This window comes from Schistocerca serialis, chromosome 4, assembly GCF_023864345.2.
Source record: "Schistocerca serialis cubense isolate TAMUIC-IGC-003099 chromosome 4, iqSchSeri2.2, whole genome shotgun sequence".
Classification (NCBI taxonomy): domain Eukaryota; kingdom Metazoa; phylum Arthropoda; class Insecta; order Orthoptera; family Acrididae; genus Schistocerca; species Schistocerca serialis.
In genome coordinates, this window is record NC_064641.1 from 907,981,373 (window position 1) to 908,004,080 (window position 22,708).

The 22,708-nt window shown below is 44.1% G+C and overlaps 1 protein-coding gene across 1 annotated transcript in view; it reads right to left on the reverse strand.

The window, feature by feature from the left end:
• Nucleotides 1-22,708, reverse strand: part of LOC126473585 (uncharacterized) — a 608,986-nt gene that overhangs the window by 581,369 nt on the left and 4,909 nt on the right. The window lies entirely within an intron of this gene.

Genomic DNA, 22,708 nt, shown 5'->3' on the forward strand with positions numbered 1-22,708 from the left:
GAGTCCAATCGATGTTCGAATGTTATTATGTGATACCAAGTTAAACGTCTGCTTGAACCAACATACATAACAGCTGCGTTACGTACAGAGTCGTACTCCCTAAAGTAGAAGTTGCTCACTTGTTGTATGTTCTTTCTTTCCTCGCAATCAAAGTGCAAATGCGAAATTTCCATTAAGTAATTAGGAGGGTCAGACCACTATTCTTTTATTTTTATTTTAAAAGAAAACTAAATGACACGTAAATAGAATCGCAAGAACAATATTCACGATTGATTTGTCACTTTCAAATATAATAGCAATCTTTCTCCACAAGTTAGAAACAAGAGCATGAATACCAATCCGGTAAAATTCGTGGTCCTGCTTTCCTCAGTTACTGATCTCAGATATTTTTTCGAGGTCTGCCCATCTTCAAAGGCTGTATGTCGCATGGGGTAAGACTTCCCTACCAATTTTTGCAATTTCGTGAGTGCTGAAGTGACTGGTGTGTGGCCTGATGAACTGTCGAGCAAAAAAAGAAAATTCGTCGCAGCTTTTCGAGAACGAACTCGCTGAAGGCGAGCTTTTAACTTCTGGAGGGTTTTCACGTGTTGGACAATTCGTTGTGCACCCTGTCTCCAAAACAATAACCCGAATCGGATTCTACGAATGTTGCGTGACGTCACCGGCCTGTCCACCCTCCATCAGCCGATTGCGTTCGCCCGTGAGCTTCTGTACAGCGGCGAACGCATCGTCTAACGCAGCACTTCAAATGGTTCAAATGGCTCTGAGCACTATGGGACTCAACTGCTGAGGTCATTAGTCCCCTAGAACTTAGAGCTAGTTAAACCTAACTAACCTAAGGACATCACAAACATCCATGCCCGAGGCAGGATTCGAACCTGCGACCGTAGCGGTCTTGCGGTTCCAGACTGCAGCGCCTTTAACCGCACGGCCACTTCGGCCGACAACGCAGCACTTCCACGCACCTTCTGCAGCCATTCATGAATGTCATTGGGCGTTTCACTTTCTACGATAACAGAGCACTGTCTTATACGTACTTCGATGTCAGGCGTTTTCTAAAATTATAGACTGCCGCCATCTGTTTACAGCAGTGGGGTGTAGAAGAAGGTGTGCAGAATTCATGATTACTACATTACTAACTTAACAGAAGGAGAAAAAAAAGCAGTATGCGTTACTTTCTGACTCGCCCTAGAAAACACGACGCAGTGAAACAATACAGTAGTTGAAATGAGTATAGAGGCTCAGATATTTGTAGCAAAATTAACATTGTCGGTTGGAATAAGTGTCCACGGTGTGTATGTAATAGTATGGGAACCAACATACCGACAAGCGCTGTCAAGTGCCATCGCATTTGATGTCAGTAGTACAGTATATAAGAAGTCATCAACGATTTGGGTGCTAGAGGGTGGAATTCGGTTTAAAGGCAGTTGGTTCTGTGCGGTGTTAGTGCGTGCGTAAGTGCCTGTACCGCTGATAGGAAGCAGGCACCATTAGTCAGAGTGCGTGTTGCACTGCCAAGCGGAAAACAGTTATCTCGTGATGAAAATACAAAAAGAAAAAAAAAATCTGTGCGTACAAAGAGATGGGGTCTCTCTGCTCGCCAAATTGCCAAGAAGATGAATTGTTCAGCTACAGTGATAGATAACTGCGTTAGACTGGGTGCACCATAAGGACAGAACGTAAAATGTGGGCAAAGTAGAAAATTATCTCAGGCATCTAAACAGTTACTTTTGCGGAGAGCAAGGGCCGCCAACCGTTATCCTTTTCCACTTGTTGATTTGCAGTGGCCAGAAATTGCCAGACGTGTACGACAAATTTTGTCAAATGACAAACATGTCGAATTGAAGAAACGACAGCAGAAACGTGCTCTAACACCCTAACATAAACAGGCTAGACTGGAGTTTGCTGAAAAACGTATGTCATGGACTTGAGAATAGGATGAAGTGACCTTCAATAATGCGAAGTACTTTAGATGGACCGAATGGATTTCAATATCATTGACCTGAGAACTGACCTGACAGGTAAGAATGAGCAGAAATTTTGGTGCTGGAAGTTTTATGATTTGGGCAACCGGCTGCGCCAAAGTTGAATCACGAACTGCTTGGCTGAGCTCTAGAATGAACTCTAACAAGCACAGTGAGACATTATAGTGACATAACCGATTAAAATGCTGAGACCCTAGAGGACGGAAGTCTAATCTTTCAACAAGATAATGCATTTTTGCGCGTTTCTGTCATAGCCAAAAATTGGAATTAAGATAAAGATATCGATCTCTTGCCCTGGCCTGTGCTTAGCTGGGACTTGAACCCCGTCGAAATCCTTTTCTGGAATACGTGAAAGGTGTGTTTATCGCAATGGAAGGCAATTTGAGGCCGTCTGTGAGCTGAAAAGAGCGATGCGAGAAGAATGGGCGACAGTTTTGGTGGAACAACTGCAAATTCTTACAAAATCAATGCTGAAGAGAATTTTTGAGGTAATTAGGAAGAACGGAGGCTGGTAAAAGTATGAGGTTCTTTCAAATGAAACATGGTCAGTGTGTCTACCTTTGTCTTACACGTAAGGTGGCGCCACGTAACTGCTGGTATGATAGCGCCATCTATTGGCAGAGAGACCGACGCATGTGCACTGTTTGATGTTGCATAGCGCCAGTGTGATTTCACGCCGAAAAGAAGGTGATTACACAAGTTATCGTCCAATACCGAACATGCAGGCAAGCAAGCAGGAACAACGAGGAGTGATTCGATTTTTGGTGGCGGAGGGAGTTGGAGGCCGTGAAATGTATCGACGGATGAACCCAGTGCACGGTGAGTACAGTCTGTGTCCTTCAAGTGGAATGGCGCAAACGATTCCTTGAGGGGCGCGAGTGACTGGAAGACGATGTTCGTACTGGGCAGGCTCATCGTGTCATCACACAGGTAATGGTTGCTGAGGTGAATGTTTCAGTCTTGGACAACCGCAGAATCACCGTGGACGAGATCCATTGGTTACTCGGTACTTGAAGTGTTGAAAAATCTGTGCGCAGTGGGTTTCCCACCAACTGACCACCGAACAGCGCAATACTCGAACGGCGCTGTCTTTGAGTCATCTGCAGCGTTATCATGAGGAGAAATACAGCTTTCTGTCGCGTATTGTCACAGGTGACGTTAGAGGTGTCACCATACCGAACCGAAAAGCAAGTGTCAGAGCAAGCAGATGAAACATGCGACCTCACCTCCAAAGAAATCAAAGGCCGTTCACACCAGTTCTAGTAAGGTCATTATATCGTTATTTTTTTTTTACCAAAAGGCCCACTGATTGTCGAGGTCCTGGAACGAGGAACCACCACCAACGCTCAGCGTTAACAAGCCATTTTACAGAAACTTAGACGAGCCATCAAATCGAAACGCAGAGGAATGTTGTCCAATGGCGTTATCCTCTTGCATGGTAACACTGACCAACACACGGCCAATGCGGCGAAGGCGACATTAGAGCAGTTTCGGTGGGAAACGCTGGAACATCCTCCGTACAGTCGCGACCTTTCACTGTATGACTTTCATGTGTTTGGACCTCTAAAACCAACTATTCACGGACATCAATTCGCAACGAATTGTGTGCATGGGTCCAGGACTGGATCCGACAGCAGTCTTCTAGCTTCTTCGAGGATGGAATCGACCGGTTAGTGTCACAATGGGATGAATCTGCCAACAGCTTTGGCGACTATTTTTGTGTATGTGTACTGTGTATAACTACATTTTTGAGTTAATAACATCGTTACCGTTACTTCACACTAGTGACCGGGTTTCATTTCAATGCCCCTCATACTAACAATGCAATAACACAACAGGACAGTGGGTAAGTTTATACCAGTTTCCATCTAGGAAATGTGCGCACCTTGTTGTGTTAGGAAAGGGGCTACCGGTATGTAATTCCGTCACCACTCTTTGTGTGTTATCTGTATCTACTACTTTCGTAATAAATTCGATAAGTGTACACTTCAGAAATTGTACTATCATTTTCATAGGAGCGCTGCCTTTGCACTGGTCTCCACTACTGTACACACAGTTGACAATGGCGGCGTGTGGGCCTGCTACCTCAGTATCGGTGTGTCCCTACTACAGTACGGAAACCCTAAATGGCCGCGCAGTGGTCAGCACACTGGACTCTTCGGGAGGACGACGGTTCAATCCCGCGTCCGGCCATCCTGATTTAGGTTTTCCGCGATTTCCCTAAATCGCTCCAGGCAAATACCGGCATGGTTCCTGTGAAAGGGCGCGGCCGACTTCCTTCCCCGTACTTCCCTAATCCGACGAGACCCATGATCTCGCTGTCTGGTCTCCTTCCCCAAAAACAACCCAACCCAACGTAAGTGGCTCGGCGACCACGCTGCCGCGCACTGGTCTGTTCGGCCCGGATAGCGCCGCCCCCGGAGCTGTCAGGCGCTCGTCCGCAGCTCTGCGGCGTTGCCCAAGCGCACGGCCGCGTTACCACCTCGTGCGGCCGTCTACGGGCCGTTTTCTGTGTCGCACTCTCAATTTGCCGACAGCGTGGAAGCGGCTCCGGTAATGCCAGCGGTAGGACTGCTTCAGGCGCGACCCGCTAAGCGGGCGGCACGCTGGAGTGAAGGCGGAGCCGCCGCCGTCCAGAATGCTGGACAGCGGTCGCCTCGGCGGTGATGCGCCCTCGCCTTCTCCAACCAGAGACCCGGCTCCTCAGACCAATACTGAGACGGCAGACGTACAGATTAGCCCGAGATCCTAAGCGTGCAGCAAGCGAAAGAATTATGCGGATATCCTAGAACGCTCCCATCTATGCTACTACAAATATAAAAACAAGTCATTGCTTAACATTAATACCAAAAATCTCGAAAAGTTCTCCACCTATTTGCCGGCCGGGATAGCCGAGCGCTTCTAGGCGCTACAGTCTGGAACCGCGCGACCGCTACGGTCGCAGGTTCGAATCCTGCCTCGGGCATGGTTGTGTGTGATATCCTTAGGTTCGTTAGGTTTAAGTAGTTCAAGTTGTAAAGGACTGATGACCTCAGCAGTTAAGTCCCATAGTGCTCAGAGCCATTTTCTCTATTCAATTCAAATATTTACACGACACTCTAATACACAGCTGGACAGACATAAGCTGTACATTGTAATATACAGGGTGTTACAAAAAGGTACGGCCAAACTTTCAGGAAACATTCCTCACACACAAAGAAAGGAAATATGTTATGTCGACATGTGTCTGGAAACGCTTACTTTCCATGTTAGAGCTCATTTTATTACTTCTCTTCAAATCACATTAATCATGGAATGGAAACACACAGCAACAGAACGTACCAGCGTGACTTCAAACACTTTGTTACAGGAAATGTTCAAAATGTCCTCCATTAGCGAGGATACATGCATCCACCCTCCGTCGCATGGAATCCCTGATGCGCTGATGCAGCCCTGGAGAATGGCGTATTGTATCACAGCCGTCCACAATACGAGCACGAAGAGTCTCTACATTTTGGTACCGCGGTTGCGTAGACAAGAGCTTTCAAATGCCCCCATAAATGAAAGTCAAGAGGGTTGAGGTCAGGAGAGCGTGGAGGCCATGGAATTGGTCCGCCTCTACCAATCCATCGGTCATTGAATCTGTTGTTGAGAAGCGTACGAACACTTCGACTGAATTGTGCAGGAGCTCCATCGTGCATGAACCACATGTTGTGTCGTACTTGTAAAGGCACATGTTCTAGCAGCACAGGTAGAGTATCCCGTATGAAATCATGATAACGCGCTCCATTGAGCGTAGGTAGAAGAACATGGGGCCCAATCAAGACATCACCATCAAGCAATGAGTCGCATGTCAACACAAGCACCGAAGTCAACATTACCTTCCTTCAATTGGGCCAACTGGCGGTGAATCGAGGAAGTACAGTACACACTGACGAAACTAAAATGAGCTCTAACATGGAAATTAAGCGTTTCCGGACACATGTCCACATAACTTCTTTTCTTTATTTGTGAGTGAGGAATGTTTCCTGAAAGTTTGCCCGTACCTTTTTCAAAAAATGGCTCTGAGCACTATGGGACTTAACATCTGTGGTCATCAGTCCCCTTGAACTTAGAACTACTTAAACCTAACTAACCTAAGGACATCACACACATCCATAGCCGAGGCTGGATTCGAACCTGCGACCGTAGCAGTCGCACAGTTCCGGACTGAGCGCCTAGAACCGCTAGACCACCGCGGCCGGCCCGTACCTTTTTGTAACACCCTGTATACAAGGGTAATCTCAAAAGTAAGGTCTTCTATCTTTTTATAAGTAGATATACCTGTTTATTTCTACAATGGTTTACATCAGTTTACAGCTTGAATATTTAGCTATTTTTCGACATAATCACCATTCCTGTCGATGCATTTTTGTAGACGCTGTGGCAGTTTTTGTATGCCCATGTCATACCAGTTCGCCGCCATGCTGTTCAGAAAGTTACGAACTTCTTCTTTCACCTCGTCGTCGGAGCTGAATCACTGGGACCACAATTAAGGCTGACAGGTACTGTGACACTCTTAGAAAACTCAAACGGGCACTTCATAACCGGAGAAGAGGAATGCTGAGCAACGGCGTACACATTCTCCATGACAACACTCGCCCACACATCGCCCGGCAAACCGTTGCTCTCCTGCAACAGTTTCAGTGGAACGTAATCACCCACCCACCCTATAGTCCTGACTTGGCTCCCAGTGACTATCACCTGCTCCCTAGGTTAAAAGAACATTTGGCCGAAATTTTAACCCTAGAGGCCCGCACGCTCGGTGGTAGCGCGCCAGCCTTTCACTCTGGCGTCGAATCCATCGGGGTCCCGACACATGCATTGTAGTTTCATGATAAGACGTACCGGGATCAAATCCGTCTACAACTGTTAGTGCGCGTACAGGAAGTCTTTTACAAATTGTGCCGGCCCTGAAAAGGGCCATCATTTACTTAAAGCAGGTGCTTGAACTGGCGACGCTCTGATACAACACAAGCTTGGTAACGTCGGATGGTGTTTTGCCGAACTCTTCCAAAGACACCTGGCATTGCTGCGATGAGATTAGCGGCGTGTTGAATGCGATCCATTAATTCCTCTTCGTTTCTAGGTGGTTCGCGTCCGGGTCGATAGACTAGAACCTTGAAGAATCCCCACAGGAAAAAGTCAGGTGGCGTGAGGTCTGGTGATCGCGGGGGCCACGTCCTACGAGCACCTCTGCCAATTACCCGGCCTTCGAAGAGTTCATTTAAATATCCGCGCAGAGCACGACTGTTATGTGCGCGCGCCCCATCATGCTGCAACCACATGCGTAGCTGTATGTCCAGGGGAACATCTTCCAGCAGGCCGGGTAGAGTTTCTTGCAAAAAGTGAAGGTAATTTGCTGCGGTAAGTCGAGAAAGTAGACAGACCGGCCCAGTGAGATGGTCACTTACAATGGCTGCCAAAATGTTAAGCGAAAATCGTTCCTGGTGACCATGGACGTACGTGAAGTGAGGATTTCGCCTTGCCCAGTAATGAACGTTTCGAGTGTTGTACGAGGTGCATTCAAGTTCTAAGGCCTCCGATCTTTTTTTCTGATTAACTACTCACCCGAAATCGATGACACTGGTGTTACTTCTCGATGTAATCGCCCTCCAGACGTACACATTTTTCAGAACTCTGACGCCAATGATTCCATGACAGCGGCGAAGGCTTCTTTAGGAGTCTGTTTTGACCACTGGAAAATCGCTGAGGCAATAGCAGCACGGCTGGTGAATGTGCGGCCACGAGGAGTGTCTTTCATTGTTGGAAATAGCCAAAAGTCACTAGGAGCCAGGTCATGGGAGTAGGAAGCATGAGGAATCACTTCAAAGTTGTTATCACGAAGAAACTGTTGCGTAACGTTAGCTTGATGTGCGGGTGCGTTGTCTTGGTGAAACAGCACACGCGCAGCCCTTCCCGGACGTTTTTGTTGCAGTGCAGGAAGGAGTTTGTTCTTCAAAACATTTTCGTAGGATGTACCTGTTACCGTAGTGCCCTTTGGAACGCAATGGGTAAGGATTACGCCCTCGCTGTCCCAGAACATGGACACCATAATTTTTCCAGCACTGGCGGTTACCCGAAATTTTTTTGGTGGCGGTGAATCTGTGTGCTTCCATTGAGCTGACTGGCGCTTTGTTTCTGGATTGAAAAATGGCATCTACGTCTCATCCATTGTCACAACCGACGAAAAGAAAGTCCCATTCATGCTGTCGTTGCGCGTCAACATTGCTTGGCAACATGCCACATGGGCAGCCATGTGGTCGTCCGTCAGCATTCGTGGCACCCAACTGTATGACACTTTTCGCATTTTCAGGTCGCCTTGCCGGATTGTGTGCACAGAACCCACAGAAATGCCAACTCTGGAGGCGATGTGTTCAACAGTCATTCAGCGATCCCCTAAAACAATTCTCTCCACTTTTTCAATCATGTCGTCAGACCGGCTTGTGCGAGCCCGAGTTTGTTTCGGTTTGTTGTCACACGATGTTCTGCCTTCATTAAACTGTCGCACCCACGAACGGACTTTCGACACATCCATAACTCCATCAGCACATGTCTCCTTCAACTGTCGATGAATTTCAATCGATTTCACACCACGCAAATTCAGAAAACGAATGATTGCACGCTGTTCAAGTAAGGAAAACGTCAGCATTTTAAGTATTTAAAACAGTTCTCATTCTCGCCGCTGGCGGTAAAATTCCATCTGCCGTACGGTGCTGCCATCTCTGGGACGTGTTGAAAATGAACGCGGCCTCATTTTAAAACAATGCGCATGTTTCTCTTTCCAGTCCGGAGAAAAAAAATCGGAGGCCTTAGAACTTGAATGCACCTCGTAGAGGCCATCCCGAGTGATGGTGCACTCGTCGGTACACAACAAAATGGCGGGGAAGTCGGGATCTCGTGCAATACGTCGCGGAAACCACCGGCAAAACCCTAGCCTATGTTCATAGTTCGTCAGAGAATTTAGGTCTTCGACAGGGTGGAAAATAAATGGATTCTGGCCGTCATCCCTCAAAACCTCCAAGACTAATCGATGAGTGAGCCCCGTGTCGTGTCCAACCACTCGAGTACTTGTCCGGTGCTTCCTCAAGCGCTCGAGAACAGTCTCTTCAAATGCAGCATCCCGTCATGTTGGAGGTCTTCCAGCATCACCATGATATCCCGCTAACGAGCCTGTTTCGCCAAGTCGCCGGTGAACTGCTCTAAACGTTTGCGGGTGTGGGTGGCGTCTTGCTGGGTACTGTTCCTCGTACAACCGTCGAGTTTCATCCGCATTACCGTCGTCTAGTCCATAAAAAAAAGCCATATCTCGTTCTTCAAACGAATGCTGTGCCGCCATGCTTACTGTATTACTAAATCACAGGTGACGTGTGTATGTGTATGTGTGCGTGTGTGTGTGTGTGTGTGTGTGTGTGTGTGTGTGTGTGTGTGTGCTCCGAACCGAAGGTTACATTTGAATGCCTCTGACGTGAGGTGGAGACAAACAGCAAGACCCATTCGACACGTGTGCGTATCACGTTGGGGCAGTAACGGGGCGAGGGACGTTTGTGAACCGACAACCACAGCGCTTCCCGTCAATCGACGAACGGCAACAGGGCAATCCCACAGCCAATAGGAGCGTGTGGCGCCAAGTTTCCGTAGTTTAAAAGTGGTGCGTTGTCGACCTACACATTAGTAATTCGGATCCTAATGGCAGCATCTATCCAGAGTTAAAATTTCGTGGCACAATTTTATCCCACACTGAATATATATATATATATATATATATATATATATATATATTACGTTGTTGCTATCGCCTTCAGTCCGAGGACTGGTTTGATCCAGCTCTCCATGCCATTCTATCCTGTGCAAGCCTCTTCATCTCCAAATAACTACTGCAACCTACAGTCTTCTGAATCTGCTTACTGTATTCATCTCTTGGTCTCCCTCTACAATTTTTACCCCCACCCCTACACTTCCCTCAAATACTAAATTGGTGATCACTTGATGTCTCAGAATCTGTCCTATCAACCGATAACTTTTTCTAGTCTGGTTGTGCCACAAATTTCTTTTCTCCCCAGTTCTATTCAGCATTTCCCCATTAGTTATTTGAACTGCACGTCAAATCTTCTGAATTCTTCTGCAGCACCCCATTTCCAAAGTTTCTGTTCTTTCTTGTCTAAACTATCTATCGTGCGTGTTTCACTTCTATACATGGCTACATTCCATAAAAATACTTTCAGAAAAGACTTACTAACAGTTAATTCTCTATTCGGTATTAACAAATTTATTTTCTTCAGAAACGCTTTTCTTGCCATTGCCATTCTACATTTTATTTCCTCTCTACGAGGGCTATTCGGAAAGTAAGGACCCATTGGGCGCGAATCGGAAACCGTAGTGAAGAGCCAATGAAAATTTGCGCAGATGTGTTAGGCAGCGCCTCTAGTACGCTCGTCGATCGTGTCACGTCTCTCTTTTCTGTTCTGGGCGCACAATGAGCACCTAAAGATGCTTAGAAAATAGTGTGGGGCCCTGGTGAGAGATTTCGCCTGTTGTTATGCAGCCCACATAACTGTTATTCATTTCTTTCTTTATGACAGTCATCGGCCGCACTCTGCAGGGGCAATGAAGAAGCTCGTGCACCGTTTTCTATGGGAAGTGTTTGATCACCCACAATACAGACCGTAACTGACTTCCCCTAAGTTTCGTCTCTGCTCACATGAATCGCTGGCTTTGAAGACAACATTTTGGCACAGACAACGACCTGTAGAATAGAGTAGGGAATTGCCGGAAAGCAGAGGCAGCTGCCTTCTGTGATGAGGGTACTGGATAGTTGATACAGTGCTGCGACAAATGTCTAAGTCTGAGAGGCGACTATGTAGACAAATATCTGTAAGGTTTACATAACTGTTGAAAATAAAAATTGTTTGATATTCACAGTGGTTTCCATTTCGCAACCGATGGGATCTTACTTTCCGAATAGGCCTCATACTTCAGCCATCATCAGTTATTTTGTTACCAAAGAGAAAACTCATCTACTACTTTAAGTGTTTCATTTCCTAATCTAATTCCCTCGGCATCATCCGATTTAATACAGGGAGGAGCGAATAACAGCGGCCTGTAGAACAGAGACCAGGGTAGAAAGAAACATAGCAGAGGGATGGGGAAGCAGCACTAACCTGACTATAGTAAATGTTCTAAGTCACCACCATTCATCTCTTGCCACTTTTGGGCTCTGGTCAGCAAGATGGATTGCTGGAATTGCTGCAGTCTCATCCAATATGTACTGCTGCAGTTCTTGCAGACTGTGAGGGTTGTTACCACAGTAGATAACCACTCACAAAACTGGAGGCGCTGAGTAACATGGTTTTAATGCATGAACAACAGACTTTCGCTAGGGATGCATGTGCAGGTCCAGTTGGAGTATCTCCCTAGATGATCGACGTGACATGCCGGTCTCTTACCACAGGCGTCGGGTTGCTGTGGTAGGACTGTGAAGCATTTTCTGGTGAACTGCAGCCACATTTCCTGGTGTGCGGTCACGTTTAGGAATGTTTTTTCACTTGTTGAGAACAGATCCTGTCTGACATGATTTTCGGACTAAGCGCTACACGGCACTCTTCTCTGGCACTTTTACACCATTACACTTCTCAGCAAAGAACTGACCACACCGTTTCCACGACTTAGTTGTCACGTAACCTTCCACAGCGAACGCCCGCTGCTCCACTGTGAGTACCATCGTCGCCACTCCCATCATGCACTGGTGCTGCTGCTCGCAGTGTGGTTTCAGTTGCCTGAGACTGCAGGCGTGTGTGTGAGTTGCGTTCGCGTGAGTGTATGTGTGTGTGTATGTGTGTCTGTCGTCTATGGTTCACGAAGGCCTTAGTGGGCAAAAGCTTTAATTGTGAGAGTCTCTTTGTTGTGCCCATCTGCAAGTCAGAATCTCTGCTATGTGGTGAACAGCAACTTTCATTTTCATAATATTTATTCCATCCTGGATTTTCCATTGTTTTATTTGTTAAGAGTAGATACGTTTTGTACATAGTTGCTGCTTGTAGTATATGGGAGCACATGGAAATAATTTTTGTCATCCAGTTGTTTGACGAATTTAAGAACACAGAAGGTAAAAGTATAAATATTTATTATTGCGGAGACAGTGATCCATCGATCTTTTACACTTATGTAAAATTTCAGACTTTTTCGTACAGAGAAATCTGGATACAACAATCACACTCCTAAGACAATGAACACAACATATAAAACAAACTAACTACCAAATATAAAAAACTATTTAATGTGAATATGTTCACTTTTAAAATTCTGAAAATTGGCATACATCTGTAGTTCGATTTGCCAGGGGTGGTTGACCTTTGTTGGGTAGTTTGGTGGAGGAGACCAAACAGCGAGGTCATCGGTCTCATCAGATTAGGGAAGGACGGGGAAGGAAATCGGCTGTGCCCTTTCAAAGGGACCATCCCGGCAATTGCCTGGAGCGATTTAGGAAAATCACGGAAAACCTAAATCGGGATGGCCGGACGCGGGATTGAACCGCCGTCCTCCCGAATTTGAGTACAGTGTGCTGACCACTGCGGACCTTTATTGAAAGCAGCATGTTGCACCATTGAGGCACCATGGCATTCTTTGGTAGATGATCCCTCTGCCTCACAATCTCCCAGGACAACAAAACGCAAACGCAACCAAAGAGATTATTGCAAATACACTGACGAAAAACAGTCGGAACGCCAAAAATATTGATGTAGAGTAATGAAATTTCGGAAATACTTTTGTGTAGCTAACATATTAAAGTTATCAACATTGCAAACTCACAGTTTAGTGAAAGCGCGAGATAACCCATTGCAAATATGAAATGCTGGTACATTAATAGATGGTGTAACCGCCAGAATGTTGCGTGCAAGCATAAAAACGTTCACGTGTCAGATGTCAGTTTGTAGGATGGAATTCCATGCCTGTAGCACTTGGTCGTTCAATACAGGGACGATTAATGCTAGACTCAAGACAGATCTGATGATCAGGCAGGCCAAGGGAACACTTCGACACTTCATAGACTATGCTGGGTTAGAACAGCGGTATGGGGGCGAGCGTTATCCTGTTGGAAAACACCCACTGGAATGCTGTTTATGAACGGCAGCTCAACTAGTCGAATCACCAGACTGACGTACAGTTTTGCAGCCATCGTGCGTGAGATAACCACTGCTCCTGCTGTCATACAAAATCGCACCCCAGACCATAGCTCCAGATTCAGGTGCGGTGTGTCTAACCCACAGCCAGGATGGTTGGAGGCGCTCACCTGTCCTCCAAAACAACGCATAGCCATCACTGGCAACGAGGCAGAACCAGCTTTCAGCAGAAAACGCAACAGACCTCCACTCTGCCCTTCAATGAGCTCTCGCTTGACACCACTGAACTCACAAACGGTGGTGGTTTGTCTTCAGTGGATGCACTCTACAGGGCGTATCGCACGGACCTGTCCCTGAAGTAAGCCATTTGTAACTGTTCGTTGTGCCACTGTGGTGCCAACTGCTGTTCAGATTGCTGCCGCAGATGCAGTATGGTCCCAAGAGCTATACATAGAACACGATGGCCTTCCTTATCGGTAGTGCCATGTGGCCGCCCGAAGCACCGTCTTCTCGCGGCCGTACGTTCTTGTGATCACCGCTGCCAACAGTCAGGTACAGTGACTACATTTCTGCCAATGCGCTCTGCAGTAACGAAGAAAGAGCTGGTTTAGTCCTGTTACAAGATCTCTTAAAAACTCAGCGAAGTGTCAATAATGGGGTCTTTGTCACTTTAAGGGGGTAGGACGCCAAACAGGCCTTCTTGGAGCAGACGAGGCACCACAGGACATTTTAATTTCCACTGTCTATACTTTTACAGATAAATTCATAAAACTTTGTCAGCACGATCAGGAAGGATTCAGGGTTCACACTCACAGCAGTGGAAGTTCAAACACATAACAAAATAATTTTTTTTACTTGTGAAGAAATTTCATCACTTTTTCACTTACTACTGGCTGCATTTTGTTTCTATAGGTAGACTTTTCTTTATAAGTAAGAGAGAGAGATTCAATCAATTTTTGCACAGCATACAAACCATACTTAAAGGTGTATGAAACTGTAGAGTTTTCTAAATCTATTAAAAACTGTGGTAAAAATTGAGATAATTTACATTCTTCCATAAATTATATAAATTCTAGAGTTTCATGCAGATGTAAGTATTGTTTGTATGCTGTGCAAAATTCATCGAAGAATCTTTCTTACTTATGAAGGAAAGTGTACCTATAGCAACAAATGCAGCCAATACTAATACAATAATGAAATTTCACATATAAAAAAATTCTTTTTTTATGTTTTTGAACTTCCACTGCTATGAGTGTGAATCATGAATCCTTTCTGGTCATGCTGACAAAGTATTATGAATTTATTTGTAAAAGTACAGACAGTGGAAATTAAAATGTCCTGTGGTGCCTCTCCTGCTCCAAGTCGGCCCGTTTGACGTCCTACCCCACTTAAAGGCATTCTTGGCTAACGTCAACTCCTCACCACTTCGTTCTCAAAGGTAACTACGGCTCGACTGCAACGGCGTGTACTTAAAGCAAACCTGATTTGCATCCTCAAAGTGATGGCGCTAGCGCCATTCTTATACTACTGGTGCTTAATCTGAATAGATATCTTGCAGATGGAGAAACATAGGGCATTATAACAGAACAAAACATCGGTCCTAAATGGAAAGGGAGGGACAGATGTGAGTGAAACTTCCGGGTCCTGATTTTCAACTATTAGTTTGAAATCCAATAATTTGTGGTTTGGAAAGTAGGGAATAGATCGCAGTTTGTGTTTCATTAAAGATCAGTAACTCAGTCACCGGATTCATTACAGAATGGAACTCCCAAGTGTAAAACAGCTTCAAATGTCTGATTGTTTAAGGTGTTAAATATTTGCCAATAATCGTGTAGAAACTATATGACTGACGACGCAAACCGATACAGAGAACTATTTACATTTTCATGAAAAGCTGCTTTTTCTCCTAAACTATGTACCGAAAAGTGATATAATACCGCAGATATCTTCGGTGTTATGGGTAGGTACTGTCTGCGAAATCTGTAGCACAAGGAGGTCGTAGTAAAAATACGGTAAGTGACAACGTCGTGCATGATGCTTAAGTTTTACGGCATAAACAACGAACTGTTAGTAAGTGGTGAAGTGTTTTCTTGTCGTTATTTTGTGGGGCTGTAAGCGAGAAAAAATTTAGAAAAAGTTTGAATTTACGTTAAATTTTTGTTTGAGGTCGCTAAATGCTCTTATTATCAAAACGCTGGATGAGTATGGTCTAGGCAATTTGCGCTCGGTTCTAGTAAAAGCTAGCGTTACGTGCAGCTCAGTGTTTATGACGTCATATTCCCTAAACTGTGTGTCGTACAGTGATATAATTTTGTAGGTAAATTCATTGGTATATGTGGATTCTGTCTGCAAAGTATGTTGCTAGGTTTAGTAGTAAGGAAGTTGTTGTTGTTGTTGTGGTCTTCAGTCCTGAGGCTGGTTTGATGCAGCTCTCCATACTACTCTACTATCCTGTGCAAGCTTCTTCATCTCCCAGTACGTACTGCAGCCTACATCCTTCTGAATTTGCTTAGTGTATTCATCTCTTCGTCTCCCTCTACGATTTTTACCCTCCACTCTGCCCTCCAATACTAAATTGTTGATATCTTGATGCCTCAGAACATGTCCTACCAATCGATCCCTTCTTCTAATCAAGTTGTGCCACAAACTCCTCTTCTCCCCAATCCTATTCAGTACCTCCTCATTAGTTGTGTGATCTACCCATCTAATCTTCAGCATTCTTCTGTAGCAACACATTTCGAAAGCTTCTATTCTCTTCTTGTCCAAACTATTTATCGTCCATGTTTCACTTCCATACATGGCTACACTCCATACAAATACTTTCAGAAACGACTTCCTGACACTTAAATCTATACTTGATGTTAAAAAATTTCTCTTCTTCAGAAACACTTTCCTTGCCATTGGCAGTCTACATTTTATATCCTCTCTACTTCGACCATCATCAGTTAATTTGCTCCCCAAGTAGCAAAACTCCTTTACTACTTTACGTGTCTCATTTCCTCATCTAATTCCCTCAGCATCACCCAATTTAGTTCGACTACATTCCACTATCCTCGTTTTGCTTTTGTTGATGTTCATCTTATATCCTCCTTTCAAGACACTGTCCATTCCGTTCAACTGCTCTTCCAAGTCCATTGCTGTCTCTGACAGAATTACAATGTCATCAGCGAACCTCAAAGTTTTTGTTTCTTCGCCATGGATTTTAATACCTACTCCGAATTTTTCTTTTGTTTCCTTTACTGTTTGCTCAATATACAGATTGAATAGCATCGGGGAAAGGCTACAACCCTGTCTCACTCCGTTCCGAACCACTGCTTCCCCTTCATGTCCCTCGACTTATAACTGCCATCTGCTTTCTGTACAAATTGTAAATAGCATTTCGCTCCCTGTATTTTACACCTGCCACCTTCAGAATTTGACAGAGAGTATTCCAGTCAACATTGTCAAAAGCTTTCTCTAAGTCTACAAGTGCTAGAAACGTAGGTTTGCCTTTTCTTAATCTAGCTTCTAAAATATGTCGTAGGGTCAGTATTGCCTCACGCGTTCCCATATTTCTACGGAATCCAAACCGATCTTTCCCGAGGTCGGCTTCTACCAGATTTTGCATTCGTCTGTAAGGAATTCACGTTAGTATTTTGCAGCCGTGACTTATTAAACCGATAGTTCGGTAATTTTCACATCTGTCAACGCCTGCTTTCTTTGGGATTGGAATTATTATATTCTTCTTGAAGTCTGAGGGTATTTCGCCTATCTCATACATTTTGCTCACCAGATGGTAGAGTTTTGTCAGGACTGGCTCTCCCAAGGCTGTCAGTAGTTCTAATGGAATGTTGTCTACTCCCGGGGCCTTGTTTCGACTCAGGTCTTTCAGTGCTCTGTCAAACTCTTCACGCAGTATGATATCTCCCATTTCATCTTCATCTACATCCTCTTCCATTTCTATAACTTTGCCCTCAAGTACATCTCCTTTGTATAGTCCCTCTATATACTCCTTCCACCTTTCTGCTTTCCCTTCTTTGCTTAGAACTGGGTTTCCATCTGAGCTCTTGATATTCATACAAGTGGTTCTCTTTTCTCCAAAGGTCTCTTTAATTTTCCTGTAGGCAGTATCTATCTTACCCCTAGTGAGATAAGCCTCTACATCCTTGCATTTGTCCTCTAGCCATGCCTGCTTAGCCATCTTGCACTTCTGTCGATCTCATTTTTGAAACGTTTGTTTTCGTTTTTGCCTGCTTCATTTACTGCATTTTTATATTTTCACCTTTCGTCAATAAAATTCAATATTTCTTCTGTCACCCAAGGATTTCTACTAGCCCTCGCCTTTTTACCTACTTGATCCTCTGCTGCCTCCACTACTTCATCCCTCAAAACTACCCATTCTTGTCAATTGATCCCTTATGCTCTCCCTGAAACTCTGTGCAACTTCTTGTTTAGTCAGTTTATCAAGGTCCCATCTCCTTAGATTCCCACCTTTTTGCAGTTTCTTCAGTTTTAATCTGCAGTTCATAACCAATAGATTGTGGTCAGAGTCCACATCTGCCCCTGGAAATGTCTTACAATTTAAAACCTGGTTCCTAAATATCTGTCTTACCATTATAAAATCTATCTGAAACCTGTCAGTATCTCCAGGCTTCTTCCATGTATACAACCCTCTTTTATGATTCCTGAACCAAGTGTTGGCTATGATTAAGTTGTGCTCTGTGCAAAATTCCACCAGGCGGCTTCCTATTTCATTTCTTAACCCCAATACATATTCACCTACTACGTTTCCTTCTCTTCCTTTTCCTACTATCGAATTCCAGTCATCCACGACTATTAAATTTTCATCTCCCTTCACTATCTGAATAATTTGTTTTATCTCATCATACATTTCTTCCATTTCTTCGTCATCTGCAGAGCTAGTAGGCATATAGACGTACTACTGTAGTAGGCGTGGACTTCGTGTCTATCTTGGCCACAACAATGCGTTCGCTGTGCTGTTTGTAGTAGCTTACCGGCATTCCTATTGCTTTATTCATTATTAAACCTACTCCTGCATTACCCCTATTTGATTTTGTATTTATAACCCTGTATTCACCTGACCAAAAGTCTTGTTCCTCCTGCCACCGAACTTCACTAATTCCCACTACATCCAACTTTAAGCTATCCATTTTCCTTTTTAAATTTTCTAACCTACCTGCCCTATTAAGGGATTTGACATCCCACGCTCCGATCAGTAGAACGCCAGTTTTCTTTCTCCTGATAACGACGTCCTCCTGGGTAGTCCCCGCCCGGAGATCCGAATGGGGGACTATTTTACCTCCTGAATATTTTACCCAAGAGGACGCCATCATCATTTATCCATACAGTAAAGCTGCATGCCCTCGGGAAAAAATTACGGCCGTAGTTTCCCCTTGCTTTCAGCCGTTCGCAGTACCAGCACAGCAAGGCCGTTTTGGTTAGTGTTACAAGGCCAGATCAGTCAATCATCCAGACTGTTGCCCCTGCAACTACTGGAAAGGCTGCTGCCTCTCTTCAGGAACCATACGTTTGTCTCTCCTCTCAACAGATACCCCTCCGTTGTGGTTGCACCTACGGTACGGCTATCTGTATCGCTGAGGCACGCAAGCCTCCCCACCAATGGCAAGGTCTATGGTTCATGGGGGGAGGAGTAAGGAAGTAACAAATTAAACAGTCATACCTGATGCTGAATTTTACTGCATGATTAGAGATGTGATGAACTTTATTTCTTTGTGGTTATGTGGAGGGTGTCAGCGAGAAAAAGTTTGTAATAGGTTTAAAAGTGTGCTTAGACGTTTAGCGGAAGACATTAAGTGCTTTCATTCTCAGATACTGGGTGAGTATGGTGTGGGTAATTTGTGCGCCAAGAGTTAACGGGTGCTTCAAGACGTGCACACAGTGTCGACTTCAATACTTGACTTACCGTGTTAAACATTTAACGTACGCTTATACCCCTTAATGGTTATACAGAATTTAAAATTTATAAACTGGTCAATAATTGTAAGTTCTTCTTGCCCCTGAAAGCGACTGGGACTCGTTTACTAGGTGAGTCAAGCCTTCATGACTACACATGTATGTGGGAGAAATGAAATGTAATAATGAGAGTGTGATACCGTAGTGCTGTACACAGTACGACGTAAACAATGGACAGGGCCAGCACCAGAGACTTATTGTTACATTCAATGGCTGCTGGCTCGTCTAGTTCAAAACCTACTGTATCTAATGTTGATCAGCCAACGGAAGAATCAGAAATGCATCACTCTCTCTATTACCCGTATTGCATATTATGTGTGCATAGTTCTGAGTTGTTTGAAAGAAATAAAGACAGAAGTCCAAAAATATTCTATACTGATATATTTAGACGAACATTTCCCTTTAGAGTACAAATTTATGGCTGCTGAAGTCATAGATTATGAAAAAATTCGCGAGTGATTGTAGATCTGAGTTTATGAATAGGAATTTGAGCAGTTAAGTGATGCCGAGTATCTGAAATGAGCTGATCTGCTGTTGGAGTACGCGGGGCAACACTTGACGTACTATATTATGAAATAATAAGCAACCAGTTGCTTAAAAAATTTAATTTCTTCACCGGAACGACATGATCATGGCATTGTGCTGTATGCACTGTATTATTAACACTCGCAAATAATGCGACAGGTATAACCTTCTGAAGAAGGACACTAAGTGCCCAAAACTACTCAGAAATTAAATTTCTTATATGCAGCTGGTTGCTTATTATTTCTTTATATAATATTACAGTTCTAAAGATGGACAGAATATTAAATTTCTTTTACTATGCCGGCCGAAGTGGCCGAGCGGTTCTAGGCGCTACAGTCCGGAACCGCGCGACCGCTACAGTCGCAGGTTCGAATCCTGCCTCGGGCATGGATGTGTGTGATGTTCTTAGGTTAGTTAGGTTTAAGTAGTTCTACGTTCTAGGGGACTGATGACCAAAGAAATTAAGTCCCATAGTGCTCAGAGCCATTTGAACCATTTTTGTTTTACTATACCGATATTTTGGCTCTCCAAAAAATGACAACCCTCGCCTGAAGAAAAAAATGTATTATGAACAGAAATAATAAAAAAAAATCGACAGTTATTCTCCGCAGGTAAAATGAAAGCAAGCGATACGAGGTTTAAATGTAATTCTGTAAACAAGCTGTCAGTTTCCGACGAGTAACGCGTAAGTGATGCGGCGGTTTCTCGATTGTGATATCTCTTTCTTTTGTAAATAGGCTTTGCTGTAAATAGTAAAAATAAAATACATTTTGTCCCATTGATGATCAAGAGTTGCGTATTCTGACCCGGATGATAGACTAAAATACTGCACGAACACTACTAGAGTCCGGATCTTTGCCTTTAGTACATAGTGCTCTTCCAACGCAGCTGTATGAAGAGATCTCGCACTTTCAACCAGCTAGTGCTGTTATCCTCGAAACAAGTCTCGGAACATCGGTTAGTCGGATTTGTGAACATGGGCTAACACTCCACCAAACAGTTGAAATTATAGGGCTTTATGTATTTACTCATCTCATTTTTTGCATAAAACTCTCGAGAAAATAATGAAGTTGAGCTCTCTATGTGCTATTACTCAAATGTGTTAGTAAACTTCGAAGTCATGTTGCAATTAGAGATACTTGTTGAAATCTGTTGTCTGTTGTTATATTTTAGCTTCAAAGCATGTACAATCGTAATCCTTTGCACATTTTATCGGCAATTATTAAGCGGTAGTACATATTCTTTCTATACAACGTTATAGCGACTACTGTTCGGTGGGTACTATACATGTTGTTAAAGTGTTGGAATGAGTTAAGTATCGGTAATACAGTAACGGGTTTGAATTAAACAGGATTAAGAAGCCTATCTCAAATAATGGTGCTTAAGTTTAACGCAGTATGCACCAAACTGTAGTATTCACAGTTATGCAGTCACAAGACAAAATTTCTGCAGCATCTTACAGCATTACTCATATGGCACTTTACGTTAGCAAGTTTATTGGAAAAATAAATCATTACGTCTTTTGAATCTTGAGCACAAAGAAGGGTAGCAAGCAAACTTCTTGCACCTTGCACACTACGGAAAAAGTAAAGAAGGTCAATAACGGTTTTTCTGACGACCAGCTTTAAATACTTCTGACTTGGAAGGCACCCAAGTCTCTAATATCTCCCGTGTGGCACGAGAACCTAGTGAAAGTGAAGAACAGGTCGCTGTGGACGAGCGGTTCTAGGCGCTTCCGCTACGGTCGCAGGTTCGAATCCTGCCTCGGTCAGGGATGTGTGTGATGTCCTTAGGTTAGTTAGGTTTAAGTAGTTCAAAGTCTAGGGGACTGCTGACCTCAGATGTTAAAAGCCCCATAGTGCTCAGAGCCATTTGAACCGTTTTTTGAAAGTGAAGAAGTAAATATGTATTTACCATTATTCGCTAGAAACTTACATATACAGTGTGGTCAGAAAATATCGAAAACGCTTGTAAGGGGGTTGCAGGGAAGCTGTACGTTGCGCCATTTCCGAGTCATTCAGCATTGAAATTAGCCAATCGGGACTTAGTGCGCTCACATTACAGCGGCCTGCCAGGGGCGGCGTTGCCCAACGAGTGCTTTCTTTGTTTAGCTGAAACTTGAACTTGCGCGCGCGACGACCTGATTGGCTGACTTCAGTGCCGAATAATTCGGAAACGGCACTACGTACGGGATCTTTTTTCGTAACATTTATGTCTCAGTACAACCTGCCGTTCAACGTCCCTAAAATCATTTCAGATATTTTCTGATCACCCTACAGATGAAATGTGTTGAATCCTGCCTTGACGACAAATATGTGGGGTCTAGGAAGCCTGCTTTCTCGTATCGATAGACAACGTTCAAACAAATTGTATTAACAAATTGTATTGAACGATGACAATACTTGACTTTCAAAATAACACCGAAGTGTCGCAAGCAAAGGGCGACGTGCAAATGAGAAATCTCTTCAGTATATACAGTTCCTAATACAAGTGATGTAATACAGTCGACTCTTCAATTCATGCCGCCAGTCGTAAATCTTCTGCAGAACTGGGCCGCGGCCACCCGGGCGCGGCTCTTACGTTCTCTTCAAACGACATTTACATTCACGTAACAAAAATAGCACCGGTAGGTATTTCCTGTGACCTGTCCAAAGGTTTTGATTGTGTGGTTCGTAATATACTCCTAGATAAATTGAGGTTTTATGGGGTTGATGGTATAGCCAACCAATGGGTCATGTCATATCTAACAAAAAGAATGCAGGAAGTTGTGCTTAGTAGTAGTTCAACCAACAGAATCTAGGAACATAATTCTGACAGGGGAGAAATCAATCGTAGGTCCACTACTGTTTCTCATATATGTAAATGATCTACCGTCTAATGTACAACAAGCAGAATTGGATCTTTGGTGCAGATGACATCAGTATTGTAATCACTCCCAGTATACATATAGAAATGGAAGAAATGGTGAACAAAGTTCTCAAAAGTGCCATTGACTGGTTTTCTGCGAATGGTCTCAAACTGAATTTCACAAAGACACATCATATTCAGTTAGGGGTACTGCACCAGAGGTAAGTGTAACACATGGTG